Source organism: Oryzias latipes, chromosome 2, assembly GCF_053564925.1.
Source record: "Oryzias latipes strain Hd-rR chromosome 2, Olatipes_Hd-rR_3.1".
Taxonomy (NCBI): Eukaryota; Metazoa; Chordata; class Actinopteri; order Beloniformes; family Adrianichthyidae; genus Oryzias; species Oryzias latipes.
Window position 1 is genome coordinate 8,312,278 of NC_136238.1, and position 21,506 is coordinate 8,333,783.

Consider the following 21,506-nt stretch of genomic DNA (forward strand, 5'->3'; position numbering starts at 1 on the left):
ATCTACCATAAATCCTTTTAAATTTTATTAAAACCCACATAACCCACATAAATGAAGGATCAAACTGTCCAAGTGAATAAAGAAAAATAACATAAAACTGAGCTGAGAACATATAGTGCAACATTTTACAAAAAAAGGCTGCACATTGCCTTGCATCCAACCGATGGCTTGATGACAGCAACTTGTCTACATACACACGTAAGACCTGCAAACATTGAATAATTACAACAACAGATACACATTAATAATATGTAACCAACTAAAAAATCTTTTAATTTTATGAAATGAAAACTTTTATGCTCTCGCAGGCCACATAAAATGACACGGCGGGCCACATTTGGCCCACGGCCTTGAGTTTGACACGTGTTCTGTTTTGTTTAGAAGCTGCCTCGTAAGTAATGCTCTAGTTGCTATTAAAAATGTTAACGGTACAAGCTGGTTTAATGACAAATATTGACGCAAAATACAATAAAAGCAAAAAACTGAGCCTGCTTCTTTATCGTCTGTTCATCTTTTGAGAGACCATGACACTTTAGTTCCTTAGCAGAAGCAATGAGCACAAGAAGATGCTGGAATTTTGGGTTCATGCTGCTGTTTTTAGAAGTTCACTGCCTTGTTTTCTGCTCTTTTTGGAGATGCTACATTCCCTTCAAACACAAATTAAACTTCTGGAAATTAGAAAAGGAACTTTATATTGCACAATGAGAGTTCATTAAACGGAGAATCTTTGAGGGTGTCGGCCAGCAGTCTTTTTAAAAATAAATGTTTTGACTTGTCAGTGTTCTGAACAAATGTTCAGGGTCTATCAAAAAAATTAAAAAAAACATGACAGGAATTTGGTGGACAGTTCTTTTCAGGTTTCAAATTGGATCCAATTCATAGTTCAGTTCCGTTACCTGCAGTTCTGCCACTGCAGATGACCTGTAAAATGTTCATTTCAAAGGGTTCCATGTTTAAACAATTGAAACATAGACTTGACTGAATCTTAAGTGTCACAGATCAGGACGCGAGTCTCAATCTCGAATCTATGCACTCAAATATTCTGATTATCGTTCTGTTTGTAAGCTGATTAAGTTGGTAACCAAGTTACCCCACGAAACAAGATTCTATAGGCACATCTAGTTGACCATTGTGCTATATTTGTGCATTTGTTGTACCTGGTATTTTAAGGAACCATAGCGTCAACCAAGGAGAATAGGGCCCTTATTTTATCCAGGAGATTTAAGTTAACTTGAGCTTGAAACCAAATATTCAAGACTTAGTTGTGTCTCTGGCTAAACCTAAGACAGATTTGCTTTAAATGTCAGATGTGTCTTTAGAATTCAATACAACAAATGTAAAAAAATTAAAATAAAATAAAAAGGTCTCAAGTTCTATAGCTGTATTTTAGCAATTGGTTCAGAAAAAAAAACATCATCTCGTCTTTGCTTGAATATATGACCCAATGCTTTGAATTGGGCTCATCTGAACTTTGAGTTTTTCAACCCAAACTTAAACTACTTCCTTTCTGAAAGGTAACTTTTGCATCAAATAGCATTGGCCGTTATTGGAACACACCCACCAAAGCCATTTCACAGCTAACACCCGTGTGTGAATTACACAGCCATGCCATAATGGATTCTCTGCACAGAACAACGTGACAACGTTTTTACAAAATGACATCAAAAAGACCAAGTTTGGATTAAAAAAACAAGAGGACAGGACATGAAGCTACATTGCCGTGTCCCTGAACTGCTTTCATTTTCATTTCATTCCTGATAACCGGATGGAGCTGTCAAATCCTGATAGGGAAGAGGAGCCGTCCCTTTTCTGTTTGAATGGAACCACTACCTGCTTCCCACCGGACGTCCTGATATCTGAAAAAGACGACAGTGGCTCAGGTGGTTGAGCGGGTCGTCCAATGATTGAAGGGTTGGCGGTTCGATCCCCGCTCCCACCAGCCAAAATGTCGTTGTGTCCTTGGGCAAGACACTTCACCCTCCTTGCCTCCACTGTGGCTCCACTGGTGTGTGAATGTGCATGGATGATCCCGGTGATGGTCAGAGGTGCCGTAGGCGCGAAATGGCAGCCACGCCTCTGTCAGTCTGCCCCAGGGCAGCTGTGGCTACAACCGTAGCTTACCATCACCAAGTATGAATGAGGAGTGAATGAATAATGGACGCAATGTAAGCGCTTTGGGTGTCTTGAAAAGCGCAGATAAATTCAATCCATTATTATTATTATTATTAAAAGATCAACCAAACGCAGCCTGTGACGAATGGGAATAGCAGATGGACGTCACTCTGACTATGACTAATGCTCTACTACTGAGCTGGCTGCCCTGAATTTAGCATAAGCGAAAAGTAAATCCGAGTGTTGGGGCTCAGAGGTACACTCCTGACTTCTGTTGTGAAGTTAGGACTGACTCAACTAGGAGAAGAGTCATCTAGTGGTCGTCTGGTGAACTGACCTGGTTTCAGAGGTGAAGATGTGGCACCTTGGTAGCTTCTACAGAAAATAGTGTGAACCCATCAAAGAAAAAATGAGTTCGAGCTTTAAGACAGATTTAGTGGGCAATCTAAAGCTTGACCAACGTAAAGGTTCAAGGGTTAATGGCTAAATTCTGTCAGAGCCCCTAAAATGATGTTTTGCTATGTTGATGCTGACTATTATGTAATCTGCTGCAGTTAAACCGCAGCGGTTTAGCTCTTCCAGCCAGTCACCCTCATTTGCCTCACTGATTTTACACTGATTTAATGAACACTTTGCAGCTGTTCTACTGATTGATGCCACTCATCCCAGCTCATTATTGCAGAAGGGGGTACAGCTACACCCCAACTTCCCCATAGATAGGAGAGCTTTGAAAAGATTTCCTCCACAGAGGTAAACCCACACAAGACTGAAGGCACACCTCAGTGGTCGTTTGGCTTGTTTTCTAGCTGCCATTCCTGTTCGCCTGAACACAGATGGAGATTCAGCTGTTGCCTGCTCCCTCTTGACTCATTTTGCTTTTCTATTCCCATCGTCCTCCCTCCTCCCCTTCTACTCCTCTTTCAAGAGCCTGTCCGCCAGCAGAAGCCCTGTACCTCACAGTGCTTATCAGACAGTTTATCCTTTTCCTGTGGGCGCCGTCCTCCATCTGTGGCGGTGACAGCCAATCGCACATCGAGGGTCCATTGCAAACTGTGATTTAGACACCCAGCCGTGCCAGCGCTGCTTTATCAACCCTTTCTATCTCATCTCCTGGGGAGTTTTTAACACACATACACCTACACTTATTTATATATAGTGTCTTCCTTCCTCTTGAACACATCGTTGCACCTTTACACATGTATCTGAAATGGCTTCAAAACTAGAAGACTAACACCGTACACTGTAGGGCGAATCGGATTACAAGGCGCATCATCAATAAATGTTGAATTTTTAACTTATGTCATATATAGAGTTACATTCCCACCGCCCTCTGTGACGCACGTTCAAGTTGCTATTTTCAATAAAAAGCCAATGTGTACGGGAGTAACAATCGGTTTATCCAACCAGATCAATTTGTCTCAGAAAAGTTGCTAATCCAATCAACCTATACCATTTAAAAATGAAATGAATCGATTACAATGAATAATGAAAAATACCATTTGAATTGAGACATGGTAGGTTTATTTTACGGTAATGTAAAAATAACCAGGTGCACCAACACACACGTGATGGAAGCAAACAAATGACCCATGATGACAGTCCAATGTGTGGAAACACCTTAAATTTTACAAAGACATGTGACCAGACAGTGTGGTAGAATGTTCTATTAAAGTTCCCATTTGGATTATTGTGAAGTGAAAAACAAGAACTTTAGGAAACTAAAATATGAAAGAATTTGACAGTAATTCTTGTTGACTTTTTTGTTTGTACACAAATGTAATAGGTTTTCCTGTTTCTCTTTATTTCCTTCTTTATTATAGCAATTTTGGGCGCTTAACTCCTACATTTTTCAGCTATTTTAACCATTCAACAATTAAAATGTTTAGGTCTTTCAGCTTTTCCAGTTACGACTTTTATTCCTTTAAATACTTATTATTGATTATATGTCCTTTTCACTGTACCTGGTTGGTGGAGTCTTGGCATGACCCGAGCTGCGGTGCACTACTTCACCGGTTTGATACCCGGCGCTTTCATTTTTCACAAACAAATCTTTTTTGTTATTGTGCTTTTTTCACTTTATTAATGGTCAACTTTGGTCATTTCCTTTTTTTTTGCCAATTCTTCTTTCTCTTTCGGCTTTTCCCATCAGGGGTCGCCACAGCGAATCATCCTTTTCCACCTCACTCTATCATGGACATCTTCTACCCTAACATTAGCCAACTTCATGTCCTCTGTTAAGACATCCATGTATCTCCTCTTTGGCCGTCCTCTTGCCCTCCTGCCAGGCAGCTCCATCTCCAACATCCTTCTACCAATATATCCACTATCCCTCCTCTGAACATGTCCAAACCATCTCAGTCTGGCTTCTCTGACTTTGTCGCTGACACAGGCAACATGAGCCGTCCCTCTGATGTACTCGTTCCTTATCCTGTCTAACCTGGTCACTCCTAAGGAGAACCTCAACATCTTCATCTCCGCTACCTCCATCTCAGCCTCTTGTCTCTGTCTCACTGCTACCGTCTCTAACCCATAGAGCAGAGCTGGTCTCACCACTGTCTTGTACACCTTTCCTTTGAGTCTTGCTGGCACTCTTCTGTCACACAACACTCCTGACACTTTCCTCCAACCGCTCCAACCTGCCTGCACTCGCCTCTTCACCTCTTTTCCACAATCCCCATCACACTGAACTGTTGACCCCAAGTACTTAAACTCCTGCACCTTCTTCACCTCAGTCCCCTGTAACCTAACGCTTCTACCTTGATCCCTCTCGTTCAGACACATGTATTCTGTCTTACTACGACTGACCTTCATACCTCTTCTTTCCAGAGCAAACCTCCACCTCTCTAGCTGTTCCTCCACCTGCTCTCTACTCTCACTGCAAATTACAATGTCATCCGCAAACATCATTGTCCAGGGAGATTCCTGTCTTACCTCGTCTGTCAGCCTGTCCATCAGCATAGCAAACAAAAAAGGACTCAAAGCTGATCCTTGGTGTAGTCCCACCTCCACCTTGAACTCCTCTGTCTGACCTACAGCACATCTCACCACCGTCATACTTCTCTCATACATGTCCTGAACTACTCTGACATACTTTTCTGCCACTCCAGACGACCTCATACAGTACCACAGCTCCTCCCTCGGCACCCTGTCATACGCCTTCTCTAAATCTACGAACACACAATGCAGCTCCTTCTGACCTTCTCTGTACTTTTCCATCAACATTCTCAAAGCAAAAATGGCATCAGTGGTGCTCTTACGGGGCATGAAACCATACTGCTGCTCACAAATCTCCACCTTCTTCCTAAGCCTGGCTTCCACTACTCTTTCCCACAGCTTCATTGTGTGGCTCATCAACTTTATTCCTCTATAGTTGCTGCAGTTCTGCGTGTCACCCTTGTTCTTAAAGATTGGGACCAGAACGCTTCTCCTCCATTCCTCAGGCATCTTCTCACTCTCTAAAATCCTATTGAACAACCTTGTTAGAAATTCCACTGCTGTCTCTCCTAGGCACTTCCATACCTCCACAGGTACGTCATCAGGACCAACGGCCTTTCCGCTCTTCATCCTTTTCAGAGCCTTCCTAACCTCATCCTTTCCAATCTCTGCTACTTCCTGCTCCACAACAACCACATCTTCCTCCCTTCTTTCCCTGTCATTTTCCTCGTTCATCAGCTCCTCAAAATACTCCTTCCATCTTTTCTGTACACTCTCTTGGGTTGTTAGCACCTTTCCATCTCTGTCCTTAATCACCCTTATCTGTTGCACGTCCTTCCCATCTCTGTCTCTCTGTCTGGCTAGCCTGTACAAGTCCTTCTCTCCTTCCTTTGTGTCTAACCTGTCATATAGCTCATCGTAAGCTTTCTGTTTGGCCTTTGCCACCTCTCTCTTCACTTTACGCTGCGCTTCCTTGTACTCCTGTCTACCTTCCTCAGTCCTTTCTACATCCCACTTCCTTTTAGCCAACCTCTTCCTCTGGACGCATTCCTGTACTTCCTCATTCCACCACCAAGTCTCTTTACCGTCTTTCCTCTTTCCAGATGACACACCTAGCACCTTCCTACCTGTTTCCCTGATAATCTCTGCTGTAGTTTCCCAGTCCTCTGGAAGCTCATCCTGACCACCAAGGACCTGCCTCAACTTCTGCCTAAATTCCTCACAAGTTTCTTCATTCTGTAGCTTCCACCACTTGGTCTTCTTTTCTGTTTTCCCTCTCTTCTTCTTCCTGACCTCCAGAGTCATCTTACACACCACCATGCGGTGCTGTCTGGCTACACTCTCTCCTACCACCACTTTGCAGTCATTAACCTCTCTCAAATGACCTCGTCTACATAGGATGTAGTCCACCTGAGTACTCCTACCTCCACTTCTGTATGTCACTCTATGTTCCTCTCTCTTCTGGAAGTAAGTGTTGACTACAGCCATTTCCATCCTCTTCGCAAAGTCCACCACCATCTGTCCCTCCAGATTCCTTTCCTTCACACCAAACCTGCCCATCACCTCCTCATCACCTCTGTTGCCCTCACCAACATGCCCATTAAAGTCTGCTCCAATAACAACTCTCTCTCCTCTGGGAAAACTCTCTATGACCTCATCCAACTCACTCCAGAATCTCTCCTTCACTTCTAACTCACAGCCAACCTGTGGCGCATACCCACTGACTACATTCACCATCACCCCTTCAATTTCTAACTTTAGGCTCATCATCCTGTCTGAGACTCTTTTCACCTCTAGAACACTGTTTACAAACTCCCCCTTCAGAATCACTCCTACCCCGTTTCTCTTCCTATCAACACCATGATAGAACAGTTTGTATCCTCCTCCAATACTACGTGCCTTGCTGCCCTTCCACCTTGTCTCCTGCACACACAGTACATCTACCTTCCTTCTCTCCATCATGTCTGCCAGCTCTCTGCCTTTCCCTGTCATTGTGCCAACGTTAAGAGTCCCTATTCTCAAACCTATGTTCCTGCCTTTTCCCTTCTCTCTCTGGCCACGGACCCTTCTGCCTCCCCTCTTTCTTCCACCAACAGTAGTCAAATTTCCACCGACACCCTGTAGGTTAACAGCATCGGTGGCGGTCGTTGTTAACCCGGGCCTCGACCGATCCGGTATGTCTAAAGTGTTGTGGATGATTCGCATGGTTATTTTGGCAATTTTTTACGCCGGATGCCCTTCCTGACGCAACCCTCTCTATTTATCCGGGCTTGGGACCGGCACAGAAGTTACTGGCTTGCAACCCCTGTGGCTAGATTGCAACCCCTGTGGCTACCCTTTAAGTTTCATTTTCATTCAGCAATATACCATTCAACCCTGCATTTTCTTCTGGAAATGCATCTCCTTCTACTTTACACTTGATTATCAGCACCCAGGTGTTTATTTCTGAGTCACACTGGTTGAAGTTTTGGCTAAAGGTGTCCTGGATGGTTTTAGGTCAGTGAATCGGATCGCTCAAAATGAACCAATATCAACGATAAATTGGATCGGCAACCACAATTCATGATACGAATCGCATTTATGTTAAAATTAATCGTTACATCCCCAGTAAACACTTCGGTGTTAAAAACTCTCGCATTTCCGTGAGTCGCTCTTCGTATAAAACGTGGCGCCATAGGATGCAAATAAAAAGGCTAAACGCATGTTCTTTGTCACATTCCTAGTGTGTGCGTAGCTACAGGCCACCAAATTATAAGTACACATCACATCAGGCATTTGTTTAGCTCGTGGTGTTCACACTGGACAAGCAGGGAGGGGCTTCTTCTTGTCCGCTACCTAGAGTTGAAAGGAATTTGGTGCAAAATGTTTAAGCCCTGCAAATCTTGCAATTTGGGCACAAAACGGAAGCGGTTCAGTTCAATACTAGTATTCTTGCAATGTCGGATCTGGATTACCATCATGTCAGGAGAGTGGCCTTAGGTTTTCTTTATTTGATAAGAAAAAGGAGACATCGTTCATTGCTGTGTCTGGGTTCACCAGATAAACCAGCTACACTTCGATTTTGGTCAGTTTCACTGTGTCACTGCCATATTTGAGTCCCTAATTGGTAAAGGTTTGACCTGCTTTAGCTGGCATTGTGTGTTCAGTAGTCACATGTTTTGTACGTAGTGCCCAAAAATACTTGCAAATACAAGTGTGAACGCGAGAGTTTCGAGCACGGAAGCCCAAAATCTACCAATACCGTTAAAACAACCGTTGCTGTGACTATGCCAACTCCCAACCTTTTAAGTAACACCGAAAAAAACGACCAACACCGCTACACATTAGTCCTGTTAGCATTTTTACATTAACACCAAACCATGTTTGTAACTTGTTTAAAAACAGATTGACAAACATCTCAAAATTGGTTTGACATCATTAAGCAAAACTAGAATTAAGCCACATTTAAGGCACTCTCTGCATTATTAGGCACACTGTGGTTTTTAAAGAAAACATTAAGGCTTTTAAATCTGCATTATAGTGCGATATGCCGGATGCAAAAACTATGTCTAGTATCAAAGAAATTTCTCTTGGCATCTTGGCTGCAAATTGTTCGTCACAAATTATCAGGAGGTGACTTCCTCCATAAAATAACCTAAAAAAAAGACGATAAATTTACCAGAAGGGAGGTTTAAACAGGACAGAATGTCCAGAGGAAAAGAGGAATGGCCGTCTCAAGGGTGTCAGCTGCAACAGCTTTCTCATTTTTAACTTGTCAAGCAGGCTTTGTCTGTTTTATCTCCACGGGAACCCATATGCACCTTAAAGACTAAAGGAAAAAAAAAAAAAGCAACTATTACAAATTTCAAAAGGACAGCTGAAGATTAAAAAGCAAAAAAGAGAAAAGATAGAAAAACACCATTTTCAATGTGTCAGCTCTTTTTTCCGCTCCTGACAGAAACATAACGAAGTGCAAAACAGGACAAATAGGAACGCCTGCGTCGCAGCTACCTTGAAAACAAGCTAAATATTGTTTGTTCAGCAGACGCTGAGAAAATCAAGTGAGGAACAAGGGCTACTTAAATCCCCAAGATGAATTCAAAGTGGGTGGCGGCTGAGACCAAATAGAATAAAGAAAGAAGTGAGGTTAAAAAAAAAAAAAGAAAGAAGCCCAGCTCAGCAGGTGAGTGAGATATAAACATTTGTGCTGAAGCGGCCCGGTCTAGTCAAGCGGCTGTTACTCCTGGTTCATTTGCAGTTGCCAACGATGTGTTAAATGACCATCTGTGGTGGGGTGAGAGCCCCTGTAATAGCTTCCTGTCTGGGAAGGAAGACTGGCATGCGGGGAGGGCAGAAGCATGCCGTTGGAAATAAAAGAAAATTACAGCTAAAAGTGGATCTTTAAGGTGATAAATGAAAGACGATGGCTATAGCCACACCGTGCACAACCAAGGATTTAAGTTTGTTAATGAAATAATCTCAATTTTTGGGAATCGTATAGAAAATGTAGCTGCAGGTGTGCAGGTATGAAACAGAATCTGCAGCATTTGAAGCGTTGGAGTATCTACCTACTTTTAAACCACTGGCAGACGCCCAGGAACTGAATGTCCAGCCAGAGTCAGTAGTCAGTGAAATCACTGAAATGCACATGGAAGCCTGCTGGGGATTTGCCAAAAGGCACCTGAACAACCCTCAGATGGCAAGACGGGAAACGCTTTGGTCTGATGAAACTCACATTGAACATTCTGGACACAGTTGCTGAGGGAGTGTTTGGAGGCAGCCGGGGAACTGAGCCACACCTTCTCAGCCAAGTTTCCATTCAAGCATACAGTTGGGCTCAGGATCCGTACAGTTTGGAACAGAAAGCTTGCCTGGTGGTCCAACTACTATGTGTGCCAGCCAGATTGGAGCAGCTGTATCAGGTCTGCAACTTTGGACAAATTTCAAAACAAGAATTCTGACTTTCCTTTTTTGTTTTTACAGGAGCAGAGATAATACTATTGTTTGTTTTCTTTTGGTTTGGTTTTGTACAGTACTAATACTGCTGAGCAGTGGCGGTTCTACACCAACTTACTCCCCAGGGGCCTCATTTATAAACGTTGCGTACGCACAAAAGAAGGCGTACGCCACTCTCTACGCAATAGTTGAGATTTATAAAAAGCAAACTTGACGGGAAAATGTGCGGTCCTCCACGCAAGCTCTGACCCAGGCGTACGCACAAAAACGGGTGAAATGAGAAACAGCGACACCGTCGGCAGATGGAAGAAACACGTGAAAGTGACAATCCTGCCTCTCAGAAATAACATGAAGACTTCACAAAGCAAGTCTTACAATTAACAGCTACACGAACACCCGTTTGATCGATCAGCAGTGAAACAAACAAAACAATCAAACGAAAATTACAACAGAAATTCAAATGAACACTTATTTGGAAAAAGAAAAGTGAAATATGTTCTGCAATATTGGCATGTTGTGCAATTCATCCTCATAAATAATATAGTTAACAGAACGAAATAATGTACAAAACTGATATTCTCGTCAGTGTGTCCGTCTGGAGGAGCAGACAAAGGTGTGGGCGTGCGGACGGACGTACTAATTATCCACTGGGGAAAGTTGTTTTCATATTAAAACATTTCTTCATAAGCTATGGAAGTATGGTATTCATGCATATGCCTTTAGTTTGTTTTATTTTTGATAAAACAATGTATGGCGTATGTCTCAACCATTCAGAAAGCAACAAGAAATTACATTTGCACAGATCAATTTCCCATTTCCACGTGGATTATTACCGACATCCATCTGTAGCTTATAAAATGCTCCATCACAATGCGTAATGACGCACAATGGCTGATCTTACGCTCTTAGAAGATGTGGCAAATGGAAGAATTCGGAGTGAACACATTTTTAGACAGCAAGAAGACTTGCTGGCAAATGAGGACGAGTGGCTTCTGAGCCGGTTCCGACTTCCTCCAGCCGTCCTGTTGGACCTCTGCGGGCTTTTGGGCCCGGCGTTACAGAGGAGCACTCGGAGGAACCACGCGTGTCACCCGGTGCATCTGGCGCTCCGGTCCCCCCGGCGCATGCATCTGGCGCTCCGGTGTCCCCCCCCGATGGAGCGCTGTAGCCTCACAACCTCGAATGGTTGTGAGGCTACAGCATTTACGGCGTCCGCCACCGTTTGCCGCTCACGTGCCTTTTTGGCATTAGTAATGTCCACACTGTGCCCTCCAAACAACACTTTTCTCCTCTTTTCCACCTCGCCAACGATAACTTTTACTTCACATTGAGTGAAGTTACGTTTTTTTGATTTCCTCTCGGTGTTTGCCATGGTTCCGCAATCAATGAATATTCATTTGTGGGCGTTTCACGGACTATTTATGGACAAATATGGGCGTGTCATGAAGCCGCAAAAAGATGCGCTGCATTTAGAATCGGTTGTGATTTATTAAGGGAAAGATGCGTAGGATGTGCGTGCGCACGGTTTTATAAATCTGAATATTTCTTTGCGTACGCACGTCCTATGTTTCATCCGTACGCCATTTCTGACGCAAATCCTACGCAAAGTTTTATAAATGAGGCCCCAGGTGAGTAACACATAAAACTTTAAAAACTAGATCATAGAACTCATCACTGGGATTACTCCAAGTAATGAGCTGTGTAATCTAAAGGCACGCCATGATCAAGGTATTGCGCAATCAAGGCTGAGCTCTGTGCACCGACCTCGCGGCCTGCGCCCCTACCCTTTTTCTTCACACACATTTGCGGCACCTTCTCAAAGACAGGAGCGGGCGTGTCACCAATTCACAGGTTTCAGGTCTTTCAGAACTGTGATACAATGGATAAAAGAAAACCAATAGTGGCGCAGATTTTTCTTTTTCAAGCACTGGGCCTCCACCCCTTTAAATTTGCGCTCTGGGCAACCGCCGGTACGGCCTGTGCTTAAAACCACTACTGCTGTTCAGTACTAAAAATGTTCTTCAAATAAATATTGCTGGATGTTAAAAAAAAAAAAAAACATTTCAAGTATTTTTGAAGTAAAATTTCTTGAAGTGTAGTTAAAGTTGACCAAAGTACAGTATCTCTATCCATTCTTATTCCTAGTCTAGTCTCAGAGAGTCAGTGATAGAAAAGTGATACTAGTTTGTGAAGGTTTGCCACCCTAAGAAACAAATATTTCTTGGCGGGGCAGACCCTCATCCCAGCCACTTTATACACTACTGCAAACCGCCCCAACACACTAAAGAGGTCCTGACCCAATGAAGTCAACAGGACATCATCTCTACTTTTTGCAGATGATCTTGTCCTCTTGGCAAAGGATACTGTCGTCCGCTAAAAGTAGAGACAAAATCCTGTCTTTCCAATTTGAGACTCCCTCCAGCCCCCGACTCCGCCTAGAAATTTTGGCCGAATCCTTCACCTACCACTCTTACTTCTCTATATCCTTCCAATTGTGGGGGCCTTTGCATGGATAAGGGGTGTCCGAAATACTTATTTTGAATAAGAAATCTCTTTCTCCCTCTGCTACGAGTGTAATCCATGTCAGGCATTGCAGTTGAAGAGCAATGCATTTCTTCACGTGGATGTGCTCTCAAGCACACAAGTAAATGTAAGTAACAGGGTTCCTACACTTTTTTAGCAGTTGTTTTCCATAACCTTTCCAAAACTTTTCCATAAACTTCCAAAACCTTTCCATAACTTTTCCATAACCTTTCACAGAATTTCCAAAACTAAAAAGAAACACATTTCAGTCTATTGTGGTCTGTGGCACAAAATCAAACAAAGACATGTACCAATATACCCAAGTTTGTTTGCCTTGCCGTTAAAATTGTAGCCGCTGTATCAACGGCCATTTGTGTTTGCACTACAATTGTTGTACTCCTAAAAAATTATAGCGAAATTCAAAAAATTCAAGTAAAAATCCGCCCAAAAAAATGATAGTGAAGTTGACAAAGTTGACCGCACTCACAACGTGAACGTCCAGCAGGTCACCCACAGACTTTGCTGTTTTGTCCCCAACATTGTCGTCAGGATGGACTCAAACAAAATAAATACATAAACACCTCATACTGGCCAATATTCAATACGTCCCCAGTGTTTTGCTCTGTAATGTTAGTGGATAAAGTAGATAGAAAGAACAAAACAGAATGGTGATATTGTGACAAACACATAAACTAAACGGATCATGTCTATGTCAAAAGACACTGTGGCTTTTTCAACTTTTAACTGCAGCTCATCTTATAGTTTTCATCAGCAAATGAGGTTAGAGCCCAGCCTGTTTGGACTTCTTTGCTTTTGCAGTTCTTAAAAAAAAAATATTTTTTTTAAAAATTGAAATCCAATATGCTTCCATAGTAACGCCATCATTACCCGTTTTAAAAACCTTTCTGACCGACTGTCTTCTGCAACGTTCAGCAGCCGTTGCTGTTTCTTCCCCTTCATTAGGCCCTGCTTCTCTCATGCTGCTTATGTAGTGATGTCCGAATTAGAAGACACCATGACTATGTCCGAATCCCAACGTTAACTACTAAAAAACGATACAGTGCAGCACCATTTAGTGCCCTTGATTTTAAAAGCAATTTGGAAACCCTGCTCACTACTTTTTTTTTAAACAGCTGATGATGTCATTGATTTCACGAAGTTAAAATCTAATTGATAAAAGCGTTTTGAGTCCACTGTGTTCTGAAGATAAAAACGTTGGTTTATTAAAAAAAATGCATTTCAATACATATTTTTTTGCCCAAAATTGTTCCAACACAATGCATTGTGGTCTATATTTGCCGATCTAATGAGCATCAAGCACTGGTTTTTCGCTGAGACTTCTGAGAAATTTCTAGGGCACTGGATTTTGGAATTGTAGGACAGAACTACAAAATGACGAACGCGCTACATAGTGCACTACATAGTGCACTATGTAGTGAGTAGGGACAATTTGGACACAACCTATTTTTCATTAACTCTCCGTTTGGAGGAAATGTAAGAAAGGGGAAGAATTCTGATTCGGCCTTTGTCTGTAAACAGAAGAGACTCTGAAACGGGTCCAACTTACAGCTATTTATGCGGACCTAGCTCATGCAGGGGACCGGACAGCCTTTAGCAAGGCTCCCCGGACACCATACTCACAGGATATCATGGGGGACATTGTCAAATACTTTTTTCTTAGAAATCTTTAAACACATATGGACTGGATGAGTAAACTCCCACAAACCCTCCAGCCCCCCATGGAGCCCGTAGCACTGGTCTAATTTTTAGCGTATTTCCCTGTACACTAAATATGTGCCTTCTTCATAATTCAGTCATTATTCATTAACATGGAGTTAACACTATTCTGGCATGTGACACATCATGCGTCATCTAAAAAGATGTACAACATCACCAACTAACAGAAATCAGCTTCTAATGCTTTATAGCCTCTATTAAATGTCTCCATGTTTTGTTAAAAAGTAAAAAAAACATGCTCAGCTGGGTTCCTGCGAGAATGTCCATTCCAGCTAACCTCTGAGATGCAGAAGGTCTCCCCACAGAGGGCATTTGAAGCTGCATAATTGCCCATAATCATCTTTTCACTCGGCTTGCTGTGTAATTTTGCAGCTTGACAGCTCTCTACTTTTGTGTTCTACTTCCAGCACCATCAGCACTTCTGTGCTCAGGTTCTGGTCCAGTAATTTAGCCTTCACTCCAGATCTTTCACGCCCATCAGTGACTCATGATTTGTATTTAAATAGGGTCATTTCTAAGAAAGATGGACATCACACGAGTGTTGTGTCCGCAGCTGGGTTGAACTCTATCCATCTAAAAGTCAGAGTTTACGACCTTTGTCTCAACGTGTTCTTGTCAAGAATGTGGAACTTTATTGGAATCTGGAGGGGGGAACAATTACACCCTTATTGTCACAATATTAATCTTCCAATTCACATATAAAAACACAATCTGGTCAAAAGAAGGTGCATGTATAGTGAGTGTGCATTTGGCAGAGCCTGTATACGAGTGGGAGGCATAGTCTCTACTGCCAGAAGCTGCTTGGATGCAGCTTAATCCATCGTAAAGAGGCGGAGAGTGCGGGCGATGGCCAACGGCGCTTTGGTGTCAACCATGAAAACAGCATCCCGGTCTACCACCACCCAGCCAGACGGAGCTACTGACACGAGCCTGAAAGAGGACCCTCTGGACAGGTCCATGGTCCATCTATGTCAACTAAAAACTCAAAACTTTAGCTTTCACAAGCCACCTAGTGGATATCTGCTGACCTTCCAATTTCATCAACTATTCTTTCGAATGTCTTGGTCACAACTACCGTTACAGAACCTGGACGGGCATGCAGGTGACCACTCCCAAATGTCAAGGCCATAGACCATCTAGTGAGCCCATAAGGCGAAAGTGTTCATGCACGTTCTTTCCTGCGGGGATGCTGCAACGACAGGTTGCAGTGAACACTTACACAGCATGCTAGGGTAAGTAAGGGTGAAGTTGGTGAGACATACTGTAGGTGTGTCATACAGATGTTCTTTGAAACTCCCAAAATCCTGCACATTGCACAATGGGCCCGTTGGTGTTGTTCACGTGATAAGTGTGGACTCTTGGCATGCAGCCTGACTGTTACTGCAACTAGACAATCAAGGCGTTATTTATGTGAACAACCTACGGGCACTTACATACCCTCTGCACAAGGAGCACAAGTACGACCACATCCCGTGCATGCAGCATTTACCCGTGGTCAGTGAGAGGCCAATGGGCGCACCTCAAGTATGGCACAAGGGCACCATACAACCGTCACACGTACGTCGTGTCCAGATTTACAGTTACAAGTACAAATACTTTACAATACACACTGCGTCCGTTCTATTTTTATGACGTTCCTTAAGGTGACTGCACAAACCTCAAGGGAACCACAAAACACACCTGCGCTCAACCTAAGATGCCGCCGTTCCGATCTACAACCCTCCACGGGACCAGACAACCCAAAAACCTGCAGCACTCGTACAGGTGTTGACCCGTACAGGTGCATGTGACCATGACCATGTGCTATCCTGGGCACTTTACCATTGGGAGTTGGGTCATCTAGACCCACTAGACAGTGCGCTGAACCTTTTTTCTTCAATGATTTGTGATCTTCACTGGTGTCCATGGATTACATGAAATCTTTCCACCTTTATCCACCTTTGTCATGGTAGGGAGAACACGTCAATGTAAGGGTGGGGTCATCTAAGATAGCACAAGGGTTAAGGGAGGTTGGGAAAGTGTTTCCTTTTGTTTAAATACAATTTTGGGAAAATAATTGCTACCACTAAAGACAGGAAATGACATCACCCAACCTAAACCGAAATAGACAAACAGGCAGAAAGAATAAGCCTGACTTTCGTCGTCCTACTAAAAAACTAAAACACTTATATGCAACTTTCTCAAGTTATTTTTACAAATAAAAGGCCTTTTATGTCTGACCCCCAAGACACCAATACTTTTTAGCTTGGAACTTGAAACCCCAACAAACCCAACTAAATTCTATTTCAATAAAAAAATGCTACGGTACAAAAACAATCATCTCCAGGACGCTTGATGTCAATACTAAAACCCATCTATAGAAGAAAGCTATTTTAGAACCAACATGAAAACTAGTAAAGTCCAATTCTGGGCTTAAAAATAAAAAAGATATGCTCTAAACCAGGGGTGTGAAACATACGGCCCGCGGGCCGTATCCGGCCCACACATGAAGAGTAAAAATCATAAGGTTATTTAAAAAAGAAAGCAAGTTTCTAGTCCATTCCTGTGGCGAGTTATGATCTTTTAAAGAAATAACCGAAATGCGCAATTCCGCCACTAGGGGGAGCAAAGGAAAAGCTTAACAGTTGAAAGAACATAACTCTGCATGTGCCATAAACGAAACCTAACAGCTCTGTGTCTGGTTAGGCAGTAGTTTGGTTCCCTGTGAGCCTCACCACTGAAGGATGATCAGTAGTGACACAATGATGACCAAAATGTTGTCAAAAAGAAAAAAAAGGTTGAAGTGAAGTCCTGAGCTATCCAGGAAAAATGGAAAGCGTTTTATTTGCATTAGCTGAATGCAAACCTGCATGCTTGGCATGTCATCAACAGGTTCTCCAAGAATAGAACATTCGGCACCTCTATGAGACTCTCCACAAAGAAAAGTTTCACCATTTGCTGGACCGATAAATAACCATCTGGATTTACTGCAGCCGTGACGTCAGTGATGGAGCAGTGACACCAAGCTACCTTATTGCAAACAAGTTGGAGCAAACATCCAAACCATTTTCTGATGGGGAACTTATTGTAAAATGCTGAAGGCTGCAGAAGTCTTGTTCCCAAAAAGCAGTCGACCTTAAACATGAGTCTGTCAAGAATTACGACTCCAGATCCAACATCTCTGAGGAAACATGGGCAGCCATATGAAGGAATCCAGTCATTTGTTGTATTTTCAGTCACTATTGATGAAAGCACCAACATCACAGATATGTACAGTTGTGCATATTTATTAGAGGTGATGAAGAGACCGTCACAGTGGAGTTTCTTGAATTGATGGACATAACAACTGATGACATAGTCAGCTCTCTAATTACTGTGCTGGACGATGTTGGAGTGAACTGGTCACATTAAGTAATTTTGGTCACTGATGGCGCTGCATCAAAGGTCAGGAAGAAGGCAGGTGTTGCCACAAAATTCAGGCAGAAACCAGGAAAAGATTCTTATAATAATGAATGATAATGGACATTTCATTGTGTTTTGCACACTTGAATGACAGTAAATGTGTTTGTGCACAGGATTTGAATTCTGATATCTATGGACGGGTGAAGTTTCTTTTTTATTTTGCCTTTACGCTACTGGTCCGGCCCACTTGAGATCAGACGGGTTGAATGTGGCCCCCGAACCAAAATGAGTTTGACACCCCTGCTCTAAACCGTCCTGTAGTAGTTAAATTATGAAGTGCATCGTAATGTGTTTTTATTCTTGTTTTTATTAACATTAAAATAGCAGCCAAAAGAAGGAAACTGAAAAGATAAAAAAGTGCTGCTGCTATTTTAAAAACACTGCAGCTTAGATTTAATATCAGTTTTCGTTTAGGAAAACACGGCTACATACATTTTCCTGTATTTTATTTTTTTATTATTATTATTATTATTTGAGTAAACTTAATATTTAAAGTACATATTAAAGTATTGCTGGGCAGTTTCAGGAAAAGAGTAAGCCATCTGCCTGGACGTCCTAAAAGATTAGTGACCAATAAATAACTCAAATGTATTCATGTATGCAATTGTGTGGATGAGACACAAGACACATTCTACACCGACCAGGGTGGCATCATACAAAATACAAACATGAATGTAAATAAATCTGTGACAGGAAAAGACGTTTTATTTTGAAAGCCCCCCCATTGGACTAAAGCGGAGCATCCTCGAGAGACAGAAGGTGAGGGGGGCGTATCTGTGAAAAGAAACAGCCGTGACCGAGTGGCAAAGGCAAAACACAGAAGCCCCTTGTAAAAGTACTGAGCTTATAATTAAAATCCTCACACAGATTTAGCATCCTCTTTATTCATGAGCACCTGTCTGTGTGGACCTAAGGGGCCGCTCTGAATCAACACGCATTTGAAATTGTTGGAAATCCAACAGGCCGAAGCCAAACACTTGAGTCAAAGCGCCTGACATCATTAACTGGACTACAGTTAGCATACATTTAAATTTTAAAGGAAAAAACTAAAATAACGGGAACACTTAAACCACATGTAGAATACTTGGAATTAAGGAAATGGATCAGCTGAAGCTAAAAAAAAACAAGACTTTACACATTTACCCATGAAAAAGATTTGACTTCAAAGCCCTTAAAAGGATCAAAGTAGAAATGTTAGGATTTCAAAAGGTAACTTGTGTGTTTTTTTGCAAAGAACGGAGTTTCAAATGAGGAGCATCCAATTAAAATAAAACTCAGATAAGGACTGCAGAAAGAAAAGAATTAAAGGAAAGTTGGGTATTTAAGACAAAGCTAGCTTCAGGCGTTAGCTTAATCATGCCGTTCGGACAGCTGTTTCACTTTACTCTTTATTCCGTCCCGCAGCAATCATGAACTGCAAGGACCAGATTGTTTTTGTAGTTCTTTCTAACAGTACCTTTGAGCATAAATGCTCAAAAACTCACCAAAGCTTGCACACGCCTAGTACCACCCCCAACCCCAACCTCTAAAACTATGATGACACTATATACATTATTATTATCATTCATTATAAATTGTAGTTTCTGGGGGGGGGGGGGGGGGGGGGATGTAAAAAAACAAACCAAAATACTCCTCTTTGACGCAAGTTAAAAAAAAAGGCCCAATGTTTAAACCACTTAATTTAATCCGACCATCATCAAATCAAACTTAAATTATATAGCACATTTCCTATAAAACATAACCCACTCAAAAACAAAAATTAGAATAGAGCCCCTCCCCAGACCTACACAACTCCCCACCCCTTTTATTAATGTTTATGTAGTAAATAAACATTACAATATGTATGCTGTAATGTTGGTTTTACTTAAAAACACGATATATCTAAAAAAAAAAAAAAAAAAAAGGTTTCCTGATTCAAATTTATTTCCTATGAATTCTTTTTAACTCATTTAATGTAAAAATTTGCTGTGCAAAAAGAAGAAAGTACTTCAATGATTTTATTTTTTTGGGTTGAGAATCTTATTATAGTAAGATATATAGTATATTTTATGAAAGCATGTCAGTGTTATGCGACAATCTGCAACAAAAACATTTTTGATAAATGTTTTTCTCAAAAAATAAGTTAAAGTAACACAGCCTGACATGTTTTTTTAGGAAAAAGCAACAAACAAATGGAAATAAATTTAATATTATCAATGGTAGTAACATGTCATAATTTATGGATTCAATGTTGCAGAAACATTCAGAGCTAAAAAACTAATGCTAACAGGCTAAGGGCTAGATTCTAGAAGCTAACTAGTAAAAATCACGAAAGACAAACTGTCAAAAAATAAAAATGTTGTGGTTGTTTCTCCTGCTACAGTCACAGGTAAAAATAAAATAAAAATAATTTAAAAAAAAGAATAAACATTTTTTAGCAAAAAACAAGAAGAGTACTCACTTGAAGATGGATGGGGAAAAACCGCCAATCCCCACAAAAGCGCACGTGCCTCGTACCACATTTGACATCTACTTTGTTCCCTAGAAAATGCCAAAGTACGGAGGTCTAGAACACCTCCAGAACAAACTCACCTCGGTCCAGTTAAGGCAAGGTGGAGGAGGTGCGGGTCGGAACCGGAGAGCAGGTCAGCTCTGAACTGACGGACAGGCCGCAGGTGAACGGCGCGAGGCTGATCGCCATAATCACTGCAGGACTTTCAAAATAAGAGTTCAGACCCGCACACTTATTTCAGGAATGATAGTTTGAAAAGGTCCACGATGCGAAAACTGAGCAAATGTTGATTAGTGTTTACTGTGGCGTTCTGATTCACCTTTACCGCTGGGAATTCCCAGCACTCTTTATTTTTGATTGAGGTATGCGGCTTTTATTTGACAAAACTCCACCTGATTGTGAAAAGCAGCCCGTAAAAACAACTATACCACTGTTATTGGCTCTAAACTATGGAACAATAAAGTTTTGATTTATGTGAATGTCAGGAAAAATAACATTTTAAATGTCTGTCATTTATTGTATTTCATTTTTTTAAATGTAATTTTCAAAAATATTTAATAAAATTTAGCAATTCCTTTGGTCAAAATGTGACCAAAATAATTTAAAAGCACTAAGGAAATAATGTTTTTTTTTCTTCATAAATAGCAGCAAAAAAACATGAAGTGGTTATTATAGCCATCCATTTACCAGCTGAAAGAATACATCTAAAAAGGTAATCCTTCATTTATCAGTTATTACAAATTTTATCAATTAATTTAGGTTTAAAAAGTCTTTCAAGACATAAATTAAAAAATATATATATTTTTAGAAGGAAGTACATCTAAACATGAAGATTAAATCAGCTCCAAATGAAGGAAACAAACATTTAAAACTTCATTCTCAGAAATATTTTAATAAATTAACATCCGAAAATCATTAGATGTGATCCAACAGATGAGTTTTCAACTCACAAAATTCCATTTACACAAAAACTTATGACATCAATGCAAACTAATGCAGAGGTTAATTTATTGTCCTATTTAAGGATAAAAACAACTCTTTTCTTCAGTTAAACACATCCTCTTGTCTAAAGTTGAGAAAAAGATCAAATCTTTTCTGAATTACATCGAATTAAATGGTAAACTAAAGATTTAAGCTTAAATTGTGTTCCTGATTGATGTCGTAATGAGGTTTTCTACAATCAATCAAAATGAGGTGATCGATACATTTCTCATCTGCCTGCATTTCTCCTGACTGTATTGGGGAGAAAATGCTGAAAGCTTATGGTGACAGATGAGATATAATAGCCCCAATTTCTGCGGCTGAGCACTAACTCGACACAAGCGGGCTCAGA

At 41.4% G+C, this 21,506-nt stretch overlaps 1 protein-coding gene across 4 annotated transcripts in view; it reads right to left on the minus strand.

Moving 5' to 3' along the window:
* Positions 1 to 20,371, minus strand: part of LOC101172314 (interleukin-1 receptor accessory protein-like 1) — a 466,015-nt gene extending 445,644 nt beyond the window's left edge. Inside the window, exon 1 of one of the 4 annotated variants that reach the window (XM_078931990.1) lies at positions 20,254 to 20,371. The gene's annotated coding sequence lies outside the window, so the exon portion shown is untranslated. Of the gene's footprint in view, positions 1 to 20,122 lie in introns of all 4 variants that reach the window. The other 3 variants (XM_078931985.1, XM_078931989.1, XM_078931991.1) reach the window with 3 other exon arrangements.
* Between the last annotated feature and the right edge of the window lie 1,135 nt (positions 20,372 to 21,506).